Here is a 15,752-nt window from a genome sequence, read left to right on the forward strand (position 1 = left end):
TGACCCTCTCCACAACACAGCAGCTTCCTTCTTCAAGGCTGAAAGGAGAATGTGTGTTGCTGCTTCTTTCAGAGGGGAAAGGGCCGAGCCCTGGTTTAAGGCCATCCTACTAATGAAGTCAATTCCACCTGGGTAATCTCCTTCCAACTAACAGTCTGAAAGTCAACTGATTGGGGACTTTAATTACATTGGCAAGATCCTTTCACCTTTGCCAGGTACATACCATAATCAAGAGACTGTCAATCCTGTCATCCACAGTGGGGGTGACACAGGACATGTGCAACCAAAGGCAGGAGTCTGGGGGTCCATCTTAGAAATCTATCACATGCTCCATTCTGGACTTGCAAGATATGTTTGCTCATTGTTAAATTCAGGTTATGGACTTTTGGAAAGGACACTGATAAGGTGGCTCAAACAGGTTTCCCTGTCTCCAATATGTCTGGTTCTCCCTTGATCCCTTTCCATCCTGACACACGCTCTACTTACCCCATCAGAGGTTCCAAGAGTTCCACCTCTTATCCTAAAACATGGTGGAAGAGGAAAATTGTCCATGTTTGTGTAAAGGCTCTGATCCTGTCAGGATATTAGCTGACTTGAATGAACATCTTCCCAGGATGTCCCCATAAGAGCAAGTATCAGGGACCAGCTGAGAGCACAGATCCTGCAATAAGACTGCCTGAATTCAGCACTTAACAACCAGTGACTAAGTTTTCCATTTTTCTTTCTATATATAATATAGATATTAATATCTCTACATTGAGCCCACCCCCTAATGTTATTGGGCCCAGAACAAGAGTACAAATGTCAGCCTATATCCAAAGTAAAAGTTAAGTAAACAAATTAAACATGTCTCCTACCATGACAGACACGTTTATAATCACCTGGAAGGAAGCACAAAGTTTGAGTTTAGAATTCTTGCTGGTGTAGGAGATAACACACCCCAGGGTCACCCTCCTATCCCCACATCTGACTCTTACAGACATTCCAAGTCCCATACAAGTAAATTTGCTAGTGGTTCAGCTCACTCTATGTGTCCGTAGGCCATACAGTTGGCTTGGAGATGTGGGGTCATATTATGAACAGAGTCTGCATCAAAGACAGACCCAGGTAGGAGGCCTGCTCCGAACCTCAATTCGATCCAGAGACATTAGAGAAAGAAACTGCTTTGTCCCAGGTGTCTGGTGGGTATGTCCTTTAGCCCCCATGGAGCTACTTCTTAACCTCTGGGGAGGCACACATCTGGAGAAGAGCCAAAATAGACCCACTAAAACAAGGTCCAGGTAGAGACCATTCTTTTCTGAGTCTGAGGGCAAAACTGGCCTGTCTCATGAGGTTGGATGAGAAAAATAAGAGACCACATGCACTTACCGCTTAGACCAGTGTCAGTTGTGACGTAAGATTTTAATAAGGGTTACCTCTTATTATATTCAGATTCTCTATGGATCAAGAGGTAGATAAAAAGCTGGGCATATTCCCACTCCTGCATTTTCTAGCACCTTCTCAAATGTGAAGCCAAACACAGAAGGAAAGTGACAGGCAAGTTGTATTCTCAAATCAATTTCTGCAGCCAGGGATGATGTTGTGTTCTAAGCCATGCAAGTCAAATTAAAATCCCTACATATTCCCCTACCTCAAATAGAGCCTGCCCGATCAAACCACTGCTCACAGACAGGGACAAAACACACATCTCACAGTGTTTGACATCCCAGAATCCTTTTTCATTTGGCTCATATTCACTCGCTGTCTCTCTGAACCCCTCATTCTGTTTGTGAGTTATAGTTAATTACAGAATAAATCAAGAATACATGCTAATCTGGAGGATCTTGTCTTTGAAATGCTACTTTGTGCCTTCCCAGTTTGTAGAGAGCTGTGTTGGGAAGGCAAATGCATCCCCGGCTGGCAGACTTTGTCTTCCTTAGAATTTAGGTGTGATCTATATTCAAATGACAGTTTAATGAGCCTTTTCCTATTTCCAGAAACCTTATCACATCATTAAAGCGTAGAAATGAATAATACATCTAGCAGTTGGATTAAGCTGAACTTGAGACCTGATGCATCTTCAAAGAGGGAAAGAAACTGGAGCAGAGGCAAAACTGAGGAGTGCTGCGCTGAAAAGAAGGGGTTAAAAGAAGGGTCAGGAGGGGATATTTTTATTCTGATGTACCAACATAGGTAAATGTCACCAGCATTTTTTTCAAAGTCTTAATGTGGCACTCCTGTTTCTCTGAGCATGGCCTGGAAGAGAATTTGGGGAAATCATCTGCCACCAGCCATCGTGGCTTTGGATGAAGAGTTTACCTGCCATGACTTCATTGTGAGCAAGATGCAAGCGCCTGCATTAGTGCCCACACCTTTCCCAACTTCTTGGGGAGTAGGGGAGCTCATGGTAATTAGAAGTCTGAGCCCTGGGGTCAGAATTACAGCTCTGTCTCCTAGGAGCTGCATGTCCTTGGGTTGAGCAGCTTGGCCTCTTTAACCTCCATGTTTTTTCATCTATAAAATGAGAGATACGAAGTATACCTGCTTTGATGGGTATGGAGAGGACCTAGTGAGTAGCCCTCGATCAAATTCTCAGCCTGGTGCTTGGTATACAGTAAGGGCACAATACCTGTAGCAATTCTTTTTCATTTCTTGGCATCTTGGTACATGCAATTTCCTCTACTAGGAATGGCCTTCACCCAAGTCTGCTCTGTAGCTTCAATTCCCCAGCCCTTTCTCCTTCTGAAAACTTCTATTCATCTTTCAAAACCCAGGTGAAATGTTCTCCACCATCTTCCTCCCGGATACCCTTAGGCAGATCAAGTGTTTACTTTTCCAGACTTCCCTAATTCCCTCAACAGGCTTTTGTGATCAAAACCCCGCTTTGCTGAGAGACTGTGTTTTGCAATGAGTCCTTGAATGTCGGTTGAATGAGTCTACATTCCCTTTTCTCTCCTTTCCAATGTTTAGAAATAGAGGTGATGGCACATTTCCATGTGGCCTCAGGGCTTTCTGTCCAATGCTGACAGATGCACATGTTGTTGATAAGGGCTCTTTATTGCTCTGGAGAAAAGCCCTTTGATAGATGCTGCCAAGACGGCATAAATTCTAACCCAACCACACCCATACAGAGTGTTGGTATGAAAACGGTAAGTTAGGTCCACCCCCATTCTACTGCCCTGAACAAAGGGTTCTGGAAATATCAGAAACCTAGAAGGCATCACTGACTCCTCCTTTTCTCTTGCACACCACATTCTGGACATGGCAAGGATCATCTCTAGGCTCCATGCAGGATTATCTCATTCACCCCCTCTGTATCCCTTTTACCACATCCCCGAGCTCATATATTCAGGATCTCCCTTCAAGGTCCAGAGTCTGTTCCCACCTGGCCCCTGTCCATCTTCCTGAGGAATAAATCTAATAATATAATCTTGTTTTTTTTTTTAAAGGCATTTTTCCTGACAAAAGGAGCCCAAGTTCTAAGCTAAGAGTGAGAACCCTCTGTACTCTGATCCCAGCTTTCTTTTAGATTTGCTTCCTACAGCTTTCTTTTGTGAGTGTTGTCTTGAACCTCTGTGCCATTGTATTCCTAAGCCAGTGATCTTTTAAATGTGAAAATCAAGTCCTGCTACTCCTCTGTTTATATCAGTTTTTGTATAACCATATTGGAAAATGATCTGGAAGTCCTGGGAAAACTGATCATGTGTACATGCTATGACCTAGCACTTCTCTCCCAATATATACATACCCAAGATGAATCCATGTGCAGACTCAACTAAAAGAAGTGTACAAAGATGTTCAGAGGAGCATTATTTGTAACACCATCAAAGTGAGCTATATCTAAATGCCCTCAGTAGTATAATGGATAAGTTATATTCACATAATGAAATCAATGATAAGAATTTCTAGAGCTGGAGCAGCTGTGTGGTTCAGTCAGGTAAGGTGTCTGACTCTCAATTTAAGCCCAAGTCATGATCTCAGGGCCCTGATATCAAGTCCCACATCAGGCTCTGTGCTCAGCAGGGAGGCTGCTTGAGGATTCTCTCTCTCTCCTCTCTTTCTGCTCTTCCCTCCTCTCTCTCAATAGATGATAGATGATGATGATGATGATAGATAGATAGATAGATAGATAGATGATAGAAATGTTCTAAAGTTATATGCAGCAATATAAATGAATCTCACAAATATAATTTTGAGGAGACGAGGCCGAACATAAATAATATGAACTGTATTATTCCTTTCATGTGAAGTAGAAAAACAGGTGCAACTGTTAAAAGCCAGGGCAGTATTTCCCTTGGGGAAGTCGTGACTGCAAGGGATTGTCATGAGTTAACCAATGCCTCACAGAAAGATACATCTGGCTCCTTTCCCCTGATACTTGTAAATGTGAGCTTCTTTGGAAATAGAGTTCCTGGAATTGTAATTAGTTAAAGATCTCAAGATGAGATCATGTTGGATTAGGGTGGCCCTAAACGTCCAATGGATGGTGTCCTCAGAGGAGAAAGGAGAGGGAGATGTGGGACACACACAGAAGGGAAGGCCATGCGAAGGCAGAGACAGAGGTTGGAGCAGTGCTTCTACATGCCAAGTAGGGCAAAGGTTTGTTGGTAGACCCCAGAAGCCAGAAGGAAAGCATGGAGCGGATTATCCCTCAAAGCCTCCAGAAGAAGCTAACCATGCCAACACCTTAACTTCAGATTTCTGAACTCTGGAACTGTAAGGGAACACATTTCTGTTGTTTTAAGCCACTTAGGTTTTGGCAGTTTGTTACACCAACCCTGAGAACCCCAAGTAGGGCGAGCATTACACAGGTTACTGGGGTGCAGCTAGAATTCTGTTCCTTGTTCTTTGTTCAGTTTATGAAAATCCATTGATCTGTACACTTTATCAGTGTGCACTTTTCAATATGTATATTATACTTCAAAAAGTTAAAAGTATATATAATTACTTTTTATTACACTTCAAAAGAACCCTTCATACCACACAGTACAGCAGTCCGCATAAGACAGGTTGCTGTCCAGTAACAAATACTCCCAATGGACTCACAGCCTGGAAGGTCTGTATCTCACCCATGCAGCATGTCTTCTAGGGATCAGCTGTGTCACATCATCTTCATGAACCAGGTCAAATTTTAACTCCTTCCTGAGGCTTGTCAAGAATGTTCCAGGCAGACACGTAATACAACATAAGCCTCTCTCCAATTGCATTACTTTTATTTTGGCTACTTGTTTGCACATTTATTTTTGGCACTAGGTATGAACACCCAGATTGTAGGCATATCATCTTTATAGAGTATAATGATTGGGAGCACATTTTTAATATCAAACTTGATGTCGGACAGATTTGAATTCCATCTCTAGTGATCCTCCACTTAGCTTTAGCTCCCACCTATAAAATAAGGGTAGTACTACTACTGAGTACTGAGGTAGTACTACTACTGTGAGGATTAACAGCACATATAAAATTATTAAAATAATCCAAGGCATAAAGAAACCACCCAGTAAACATTACATAAGTACTTCATGTTATTTCATACCTACTACAAGTCAGGCTCTGATGTAGGATTCTAGAATTAGCGGTAAACAGGGGAAAATCCTGGGCCTTAGTGCACTAGGCTGCTATTGTTATTATTAGAACTGTTATTTGTATGTCCGCTAGCTAGCACAGTGCTCAACACATAGTAGGTCCATGATAAATATGGCTAAAAAATAATTCTCAGTCTCTTACTCCAAAATGCCAAGCTTACTCCTAACTTCTTGCCTTTATAGATGTTTCTTTAATATTTTTTCCTCTCTTGATTCTTGTTCTCATTTTTTCATGAGTCATTCCTCTAAAAAAATTAGCTTTTTGGGTGACTGTTTGAGCCTAATCACGTTAGTATCGCATACATAATAATCCATGTTAACAGATGCCCTATTTATGGGGAAATGTAAAGCCATGATGTGGGGAAATTATTTATCTCATGTTTTTGTTGAAGAAGCAAAACACACAGTAAATTAAGTCTAGTCTTCTTGAAATTCTGCATTGTTAAAAAAAATTGTGATAGAAACTGGGGAGCACACTTCGTACAATGTGGCATTAATTATTTAGTCATTCTGAATAGGTTTCAATTGCATTACATGGAAAAATGCAAGAGCCCTCCAGTGGCCAAATAATCCCTCTCAAATCCCAAGGGTTATTTGCTGCAGACGGCATCTCCAACTGAATGAAATGCCTGTTCTATCTTCTGTAAGGGAAGAAGGAGGGCAAGACCTATTAAAGTCCCGTTTTCCCATTTTAAAAAGAACTCTTGTCTGATTCCAAACACTCTGGCAAGTTTGAAGCAAATTGTTTTATCTCTTAAAGCAGAGATAATACCCTTTTTCTGATAGCTAACCACTGCAATCAAATAACACTTTTTTTTTCTTAACTGAGCATCTACTGTAGGTCCAGCACTGGACTTTGTGGAAGGAGATGGCCTCCAGTGGGAGAGTGGAAGGTGAACGAGAACACGCAGATTCTATCCTCAAGGGGCCTGTGGTTGGCTGAGGAGACAAGACCAAATACTTTGGACAATAAAATAATCACATCTGATGCTAAACTTGATCTTTCTTGCCAGAAACTATGTTTGACCCTCTCTTCAGGGCAGGGAAAAGAAACTAACTGGATCACTTTCACAAATCAATAGGGCCACCTGGGTGGCACAGTCAGGTATGCATCTGACTCTTGATTTGAGTTCAGGTCATGATCTGAAGGTTAAGAGATTGAGCCCTGCATCAGGCTCCATGCTCAACGCAGCATTGGCTTGAGATTCTTTCTCTTCTCTGCCCCTCCCACTCGTCTCTCTCTCTCTCTCTCTCAAATAAATAAATAAATCTTAAAAAAAAAAGAATAAATTTATTTGCAATTTACTGATGGTAAGCACTTTGCTAAGTATTGGAATGGCCACAATCAATATAGATGTGGTCCTTTGCTTTCTTGACCCTTAGAGTCTGTTGGGGGAGAATAACAATGAATAAGCAATCGCAAGGAGCTGTGCCAAATACTGAGATAGATAAAGTACAGGAGCAATGAGGGCACAGGGAGGAAGCACTGAGCCAAAACTGAGGAGGGAGTGGTGGTCAGGGAAGGCTTCCTAGAGGTTGTGACTTTTAGGCCAGTGCCTGAAATGAAGAGACATTTATTAGCCAAGTGATGAGGTAAGGGTTAGAATGTTCGAGGAAGAGAGAACAGAGGATGTGAAGAGCTGTTGGTGGAGAGGATGAGGGGTGGTTGAGAAGCTGAAAGATGTTCTGTGTGGTTGGAGCAGAAGAGAAAGGCATGGGAAGAGCAGAGGCAGGGACCATGTCACAGGAATGGCAAATGAGGCCAAGTCCCACTGACCATCAGATTCCAGTCAAGGCTCCCAATGAGCACATTCTTTGGGAATCTCCTGTCCGATCCCCACGTGTCTAATCAGAGTTTATTTTTTATTTCCAATTCCCCGAAATATACCTTTTTATTCTCCACCCTGGCTTATCTTCCAAATCAACCCCACCTCACCCCACCCCTGCTCACATCAACCCCTTGATGTCAACCTGTTTCTGGGTCTTGGTCTTCCCTTTTACTTCCAAGAAAATTCAATCCTTTCACATGACCATTTTTCAGTACTATTTCCAAAACCATTCTCCTCCCACCCCTGTTTCTTGGCCCTCAATCCACACCGCAGTTTATTTAGCTCCTCTGCTGGACCCACTCAGAGTTCCTGGAAGGAGTCAGCAGTGAGGCCTAGGACAGCCAGGGTGATGCTGGAGCACCTGGGAAGCTAGCAGGTGTTTAAGGCGGGCGCCCTGCTGCTTTCCCTCTTACCTGCGTGAATCACCAAACCGAGAAGGTGGGAAGGAGTGGTCCAACATCAAAGTCAGGACAAGAGAAAATCAGGGTGGTTTGGATAGGCAAATCTGTCCTGAGCCTGACTTTGTCGTGAACTGATGTCCCTACCTAACCACTGTGCATAAGCCCCTCCAAATGGATTCACCCACAGGACCACAAGAGAGGGCCCTACCCTCTTCTGCATCTGCCCCAGTTACATGGGAAACCAGCCCCAGCACCCCGGCAGACCTCATCCCAGTTGCCATTAAGCCTTCCCATGCTTCACTGCCATCCTGAAAATGACCCGGCCTTCACGATGGGAAAGGAACGATTCTCAAAGGGAAGTAAACACACTTTCTTTTTTCATCACAGAAAACACTTTGCAGGGGTGATAAGAAAGGTTAGACCTTTGAGCTCCGTTAGCCTGAAGGGTCAGGATGACAGAACCACTCCTTCATACTTGTGCAGAAAGTAATTTGGGCCCAACAGCTTTCTGCTCAGTAGAGAGCAGACCCAGCAATTTCCATCAGCCGGGACTGCACGCTACCTGCCGCCAGATGACTTACTCTGGTTGTCACGGATCCCACTGAGGCGGAGTCCCAAGGGAAGACACATGTGGATTTTGAAAACTGAGGAGAATTTTTAAACCATAAGCAACACCCCCAGAATTTCGGCCTCAACATGCAGGTGCATGCTTTTGCCATTGGAGGAAGTTAAATGCAAATCCTGTATTTGCAAATCTGGTCTCTTTCAGGATGGGTTTTCAACCTCAGGGCCCTTTCAATCTTTGGTAACAAGACTGAGAAGGGTAAAGGGAATATAGATTTTGATCCTACAATTCCAGGCTTTTGCTGCCTTGTCTGAGGATGTAGTGCGAATTCCATCACCCTCCTGTGGTGCCCACCTTCTCCCTCCTAAGTTTTTTCTCTTCCTCCTCCTCTTCATCCTTCTTCTGTTTTATTAGGACAAGAACACTTAATTTGAGATCTCCATCTTAACACATTCTAAGTGTATGATTCAGTTTTGTGAACCACAGGCGCCGTGTTGTACAGCAATCTCTACAACGTATCCATCTTTCTTAACTGGAACTTTACACCTACTGAACAGCAACCCCTCATTTCCACACTCTCAGCTCCCGACGATCGCCATCCTACTCTGTTTCTTGAATTTAAAGACATTTCCAAGACTCAGTAGCAAAACAAAAACAAAAAACAAAAAACAAAAACAATCAAACAAAAACACAATAACAACAAAGAAAAACCAAAAGACACAATTTAAAAATGCGATAATTGAGCAGATATTTCTCCAAAAATGACATACAACTGGCCAACAAATGCATGAAAAGATGCTCAGCATCACTAATCATGGGGGAGATGAAGATCTTGCCCCTGAGTTTCAGAGTCATCTAGAAGCCAAAGGAGGAGGAAGAGAAAAACATACCAGGGTATCTCAGGGACCAATGATGCCATAAAAGCGTGAGTGTGCACACATATGAGCACACATGCGCACATGTCAGGGTGGGGGGTGGTTAGGGGAGGGAGATAGTGGGAGATAGTGGGATTTTGGTGTGGGCCTGGGCCAAGGGCTCCCAGAGATTGGGTATGTGTGGCCAGGGAGTAAATGCTTTTAGCCTACAAGTCGAGAGTTTTGAGTCCTGCCTCGGACACTCACAGGCCACAAGAGCTCAGCCAAAATCTGAGCTGTCTCTTATTCAAAACTTCTTTACCTGTAAGAAGGGGAATAGTAACAGCGTGCTCCCCTATGATGATTGTGCGGTTTCACAAATATAGTGGGACGTCAGAAAACTCAGAGGGCAATAGGGCCCATTAAATAAAACAACAATATAATAGTTAAACCACCATGGCATAATATAACAGGAAACCCAGGAGTGGGGCAAATTAGGAAGTGCATTCCCCAACTAAAGCATTTAAATTCAATTTAAAACAAATTGATCAATGTACATCTTGTAGCTAAATATGGCTCACTGCCCCCCAGCTTTGATTCCATGGGAAAATGGCCCTGAAAATGAGGCTGTGATCATTTTGTTATTATTCTTTCCTCCGGGCATTGCAGACTCATCTGAAGATACCTGGCCTCAGCCAGATCCTGCTCAGAAACCTGACTGCTCGTGTCTCCAGGAGAGCTAGAGGCCCTCCCTCATGGAAGAACTGATGATTCATGGCTGGAAACAATCTCTATTTCCAGATGCTTCTATAGTCTCCTTTTGCTGTAATGCCCCTTCTGCCTGCCTCCTCCCTCTCACTTCTGCTGCCAGCCCAAATCCAGGGATGGACAGGAGGGCTGGCAAGGCAGCTTGGCTGACATCGCAGTAGCTGTGAGCCAAGTGTCTGCTCTGTCCCCTTTGGTCTCCTCCCACCTGCGCTCCGGGCCACATGGTACGATTAGGTTTTCAGGAGAGAAGCTTGCCCCTCCTAAGTCCTAGTTATTCAGAAGCAGGACTGAGGTCTTGGAACAGCAGACTGATGACCTGTGGGCCAGATCAGGAGCAAATTAGGTGACATTTCTCCCATCTCTGTGGGGAAGCTTTTATCCTAGAGGTTATAAACTGAAAATAGCCATTGGCTCAGGCTGATTCTCCCTACAGCCAAGGGCTCCCTCTCACTCTGATTTGTTCTCTAGTGTTAGGACTGTAGTAAAAGAGAGAGAGAGAGAGAGAGAGAGAGACTAAAGGGGATGTTTTAAGTTTCACTCTGTGATATCAATCCCAGCATTGTTCTGCACGGTTTGGGAGAGAGACAAGCATCTTGTACCTGGTCTCTGCTTGCTATTTCTCCCAGAAGCACTAAGGGCCACAAGATGGGCCTGGCTGAAATGGATGGGTTTTGTTTGTTTGTTTGTTTGTTTTCATATCAATTTGGTGGCCCCACATCCTCTACACACACATCTAATCCAGGGTATTTCCCAGGTGAAATTAGGGAAAAGAATAGGATGAGTCCTTCTTCTGCTCTGGGGATTTCCTCCAGACTACCAACAGAAACCCACTCTATCCCCTCCCTCCCTGGGGTCAGACTTCATTCCTTTCCATGACTGCCCTTGTCAATCCTCAAGGTGCTTCAGAGCTGGATTCCCTGTGAGTTCTCACTATTGACACATTGGGTTTCCTCAAATCCCCCTCTGGAGGCTATGCAAAGTGCACATGCATCCCACCTTCCTACAGAAAGTCTCATTCAGTAGTTGCAGGTGCATGCTTTTCAAAATGTGCTCTGGTGGCTAGAACAGGGGCTCCTGGCTAAGAATCACTGCTTCAGTGAATGGAGAAGAAGCCAAGTGAGGCCCGGGGCCTCTCACTTCATGAGCTCTGGGAGATAGGGGAACCATGTCTTCTAGACACGCTGTGGTCAGTAGAACCTTGTGCAGTATGCTTTCAAGAGACTGCTCTTTGCATAGCAACTGTCCAACAGATGTGAAACCCAAATCACCAAATGTGCCTTCCAAATCCCCATTTCCCATGGAAATCATGAGTCTGGGGAGAGGGAGGCAAGAGCGCCTGGACCAGGATGCCTGAGTCTCCAGCTCGGTCCCATCACCACCTGCTCTGATGACCTTGAGCCAGCCAAGCAGGTGAATCCTTTCCTAAAATCGCCTTCTTCACCAGTAATGAGATGGAGTCAGAACACATGCTCACTAAGTCCCCTACAAATATGGGGATATGGGGATACTATATGATTAGACAATTATGTAATGCACCATTAAGGAATTCAGAATTTTTTTTTCCTTTGGAATATCAGCTCTTGGTTTCGTGGTCTAAGAGATAAAAATCAAGAATCCTAAGAATTGAATGAAGCCCTGAGAATTTTAACTACCATCAGATTCCTATACAGCCTTAGTTAGTTATCTTCCCTCCTTGCAGCTCCCATGTCAAGCCAATATTGAGGGAAACAGGAAGTGTCGACAGAGAGCCCAAGTCCCCAGAGTTAGTCCTGAGGCCTGCGGTTGGGAAGCCCATGCCCTGACATTCTCAATAAGGCCAGTCCCAAACCTGAGGACCCCAGCTCTGGGATAAACAAAACCTGTTGCTGAAACTCCTGGCCCAGTGAGATTCTTTTTCGTCTGGAAGATTTTGGAAAAAAAGAAAGAAGAAAGAAAGAAAAGAAAGAAAGAAAGAAAGAAAGAAAGAAAGAAAGAAAGAAAGAAAGAAAGAAGGAAGGAAAGAAAGAAAGAAAGAGAGAGAGAGAGAGAGAAAGAAAGAAAGAAAGAAAGAAAGAAAGAAAGAAAGAAAGAAAGAAAGAAAGGTAAGAAAAAATCAGGGAGGGGGAGATGGGGAGAAATAGCTTTATTTGAAGTAGAATCATGAATCTAAAGAGAATGTTTTCAAAGATTTCTACGATGCATGAGCAGCTCCTTAAAGTAATAGCAAACAGTTTAGATCCATTATTTAGTTTCCGTGGAAAATAAACAACAGGGTCGAGTAGAATAGTAATAGTGGATTTAGCCCTCCATCCCCATTCATCTTCTGTGCCCATGCATTTTTAAGACAGGAAAGCATTTTCCCAATTATAGCTGGAGCAGGAAGGAGGGGAGTGAGGGGAACTGGCTCGCTGGATGCCTTGCTTGTGTCCTCAGGGCCCGAGGTCAGAATGGATGTGATGTCCAGTGGGGGGAAGCCTAGCTGAGCCTTGTCTTTTGTCTTCAGGGTCAAGTGGATACTTGGTCCACTCCAGGCAAGACCAGTGCCTGCCCAGGAAGGAAGCTCTAGAGGTTCACAAGCCCACTTGGGCTGTGTTGCAGCAGAGATGTTGAGACTCAAAGTGCCTCCACCGCAGGCTTTGCGTTTCGGGCCACCCGGTGCCTCTCTGCACCCACTCCATCCACTCCCTCCCTGGGGTCCCACGTCATTCCTTTCTGTGACCATCTTTATGAATCTTCAGGATGCTTCAGAGGGGACCCAACCTGCCTAATCAGAAGTTCTGCTACATGGCCCCACAGCCCAGCACAGAGGCCTCACTCTACCCTGTTCCACCTTCCGCACTTGAAATCGGCCCAGAGGCCTCCTGGAAAGCAGAGTGGGGAGAAAGAAGCAGCTCGGGGTGTTTCATTCTCCAGGACAGATGCTGGGGCCCGGAAATGTGGGCTCTCACTGTCTGACCACACGTCTCACTTAAGACATGACTTCACCAACCCAAAATAGCAGTAGCCAAGACACAAAACACATTGGGGTCGTGAGGTTCAGGCGCTAAGAGCCAAATGGAGAAATGAACACAAAAGTCAAAATAAATATTTCCCATCAGACATTCAAGGTGGAGATGGAGTCTTCTCGGGGGGCTGCACCAGGGTGGGGTGACGCTCTGGACCTGAGGCCCTATCTTCTCATGAGGCAGGAGAAATTAGATTGAATTTTTTCTAATATCCTGCTGTAGTCATTTTGCAAAAGCTTTCTGAATACGTCCGTTTCTGTGTGGGGTGGATTTGATGTTTGTGTTTGGGATTTTTTGACCATCAGGACACAGGGCATCTAGAACCCCAAATTTCGTCCTATCCTCTAGGTCCAAAGGGGTCCACTCTTCCCCGGTCCACTCTGTCCCCGGTTTAACCCTGGGACAGTGAACCGAGGCCCGCCAGCTCCAATCTCTCTCATCTCACCTTTCAGACTAAATTCCTGTCTAGTAATTACTGCCTGTGATTCTGAGCGGTAATACATAGTTATCAGCAAGCGCTCATCACAGAGGTTAGCCGAGGGGCTCCCCACCGCAGCCGCAGAGAAGAGGCTTCATTATGTTTTTGCTGAGTTACTTTGCCCTGTGGCTGTTTCTAGAGTTATCTCCTCTCAGCATGACTGTCCTGCTATTCCCAGTCCTGATTAGGGACCATTTCCCCTTCCTCCCCACACCAGCCCCTCCAAGCAGGAGGAATCCACAAGAGCCCACTCTCCCCTAGAGGAGCAAACACGGAGGCCTGTGGCACATTTCTGGAGTGAGTCCTTCGCTCTTGATTTCTCCTCCCAGATGCACCAGCCTGTGGAGCCCGAGTCCTTATCCTTTAACTTATGAGCTGAGTGAGCCTGAGACATATATTTCGTCACCTCGAGCCTCAACTTCCTCTTCTGTAAAATGGGAAGCAGTAATACCAGCCTCATAGTGCTTTGGGGAGGATTAAAAAAATAGATAACAAGTAGAAAATAAAGAGGTTCTAGAGTAAAATTTGATTTCTTAAAAGATTTTATTTATTTATTCATGAGAGAAGAGACATAGAGAGAGAGAAGCAGAGACACAGGCAGGGGGAGAAGCTGGCTCCCTGCAGGGAGCCCGATGCGGGACTCGATCCCCAGACCCCGGGATCGTGTCCTGAGCCAAAGGCAGATGCTCAACCACTGAGCCACCCAGGCGTCCTAGCAAAATTTGATTTAGTATAGCATCTCAAGTCTTGTTGTAGCTCAGAAAATGGCAGAAGTTGCTTTATTATTATTATTATTATTAATTATTACTTTCTATTGTGGTTTTGTTATGACACTTGAAAGTCACCGGTTTTATTACATCTGAAGCAATATTCAACAAATCCGTCAGCTGCTCTTCTCAGGTTGGCTGCCCTCCTGGCTCCCTCCAGGGGGCCAGTCTTGCCCCCAGCAGCGCACCCTCACCTGGGGAGTGAGCACCTGAATCTCAGATCCTCACCCACCACCCCCGCTCAGACTCCTTTGGCATCTCTTAGGATGTACTACCAGGGGCATTATTTTAATTTCTCTCCTCGGCTTCTGTCTCTGTCCGCCTCTCACCAAACAGACCTCCAAGGACAGGAGACGGTCAGTCAGGGCCACACAGAACCCCCCAGGCCCTATTTTTCCAGCCTGAGCGATTCCCACACTAATAGATACAGAAGTCTCTCCTGTCCCCGTGTTTAACTTTTTCAACAGCCCTGTGAGGAAGATGCTATCATGCCTCTCTCAGTATAATTTTTATTTTATTTTTATCTTTTTACTATGATTTCTAAAAGCTTGGTCTGGCTCGGCAACTTGTCCTGGGGTGCAGGTCACCACAGCAGCAGGTCAGATGAGATGAAGCGTGCGGCATGCCCAGCACGATGCTGACAGGTGCCATCTCGTAATCCCCTTTCCCTTCCCCTTGTCACCTCTCAGGTGGCAGCTCACTGTGGGGAAGCGGTCCTGCCAAAATCCTGCCTGCCTCATCTCCCGCCCTGCACCCCTCACGCCCCTTGCTGCAGCCACAGGGAGCGTGTCGCCTGTGTCCAAGTGATGCCCTTTTGCAGCTGCACACACTTTGTTGGGGCAACCCCTTTCCCCTCTTGGCAACCTTCCCCATATGCCATTTTCTAACAACTCCTCTGATAAGAAACTCTCCCCATCGCCCTAGAAGTGCTAGTCATTACCTTCCTCTGCTCCAACAGCAACTGGCTACCTCCTATCTCTGATTACAAACTCTCTCTTTATTTGTCCCTCTCTCTTCTACTACATGCAAAATCTCCAGTGCCGGAGTTTACGGCTTATTCATTTTTGTATTCCTGGCATCTAGCAGAAGGGCCACACGTAGTAGGCATTTACTAAATATTTAAGGGAATCGAAGTCCTTGAACAAAACCGTGGACTCCCATTATTTACTGGTGCCCTGCTGCCTCCCTCAAACACGGACAAAGAAGACCGAACTGTCGGAGTGATAGCAATTGAGAACCTGGAAAGAAGCACGAGTAAAATTAAGGCCCTGCCTAGAGAGTTACCAATTCAGTGCATTGTCCCTCCATGAGCAGGAGGGATTTCAACTCTTTCCAGCTCCCAGAAAACCCTGGCCACCCCTCTGGAGCAAAAAAGAATGGAGTGTCACCCGGGCCAAGAGCACGCAGGGCAGCGTGCGGCATCCCCGTTGGCCAAGTGAGCCCAAAGACAGCAATACAGGGGCCCGCGCGTGGAGAGGTGAGCTCTTCCAGGCCTGACACTGTGATCGAATATTATTGCAGGCACTTCCAGGAGGCACTTGG

This window comes from Vulpes vulpes, chromosome 12 (assembly GCF_048418805.1).
Source record: "Vulpes vulpes isolate BD-2025 chromosome 12, VulVul3, whole genome shotgun sequence".
NCBI lineage: Eukaryota > Metazoa > Chordata > Mammalia > Carnivora > Canidae > Vulpes > Vulpes vulpes.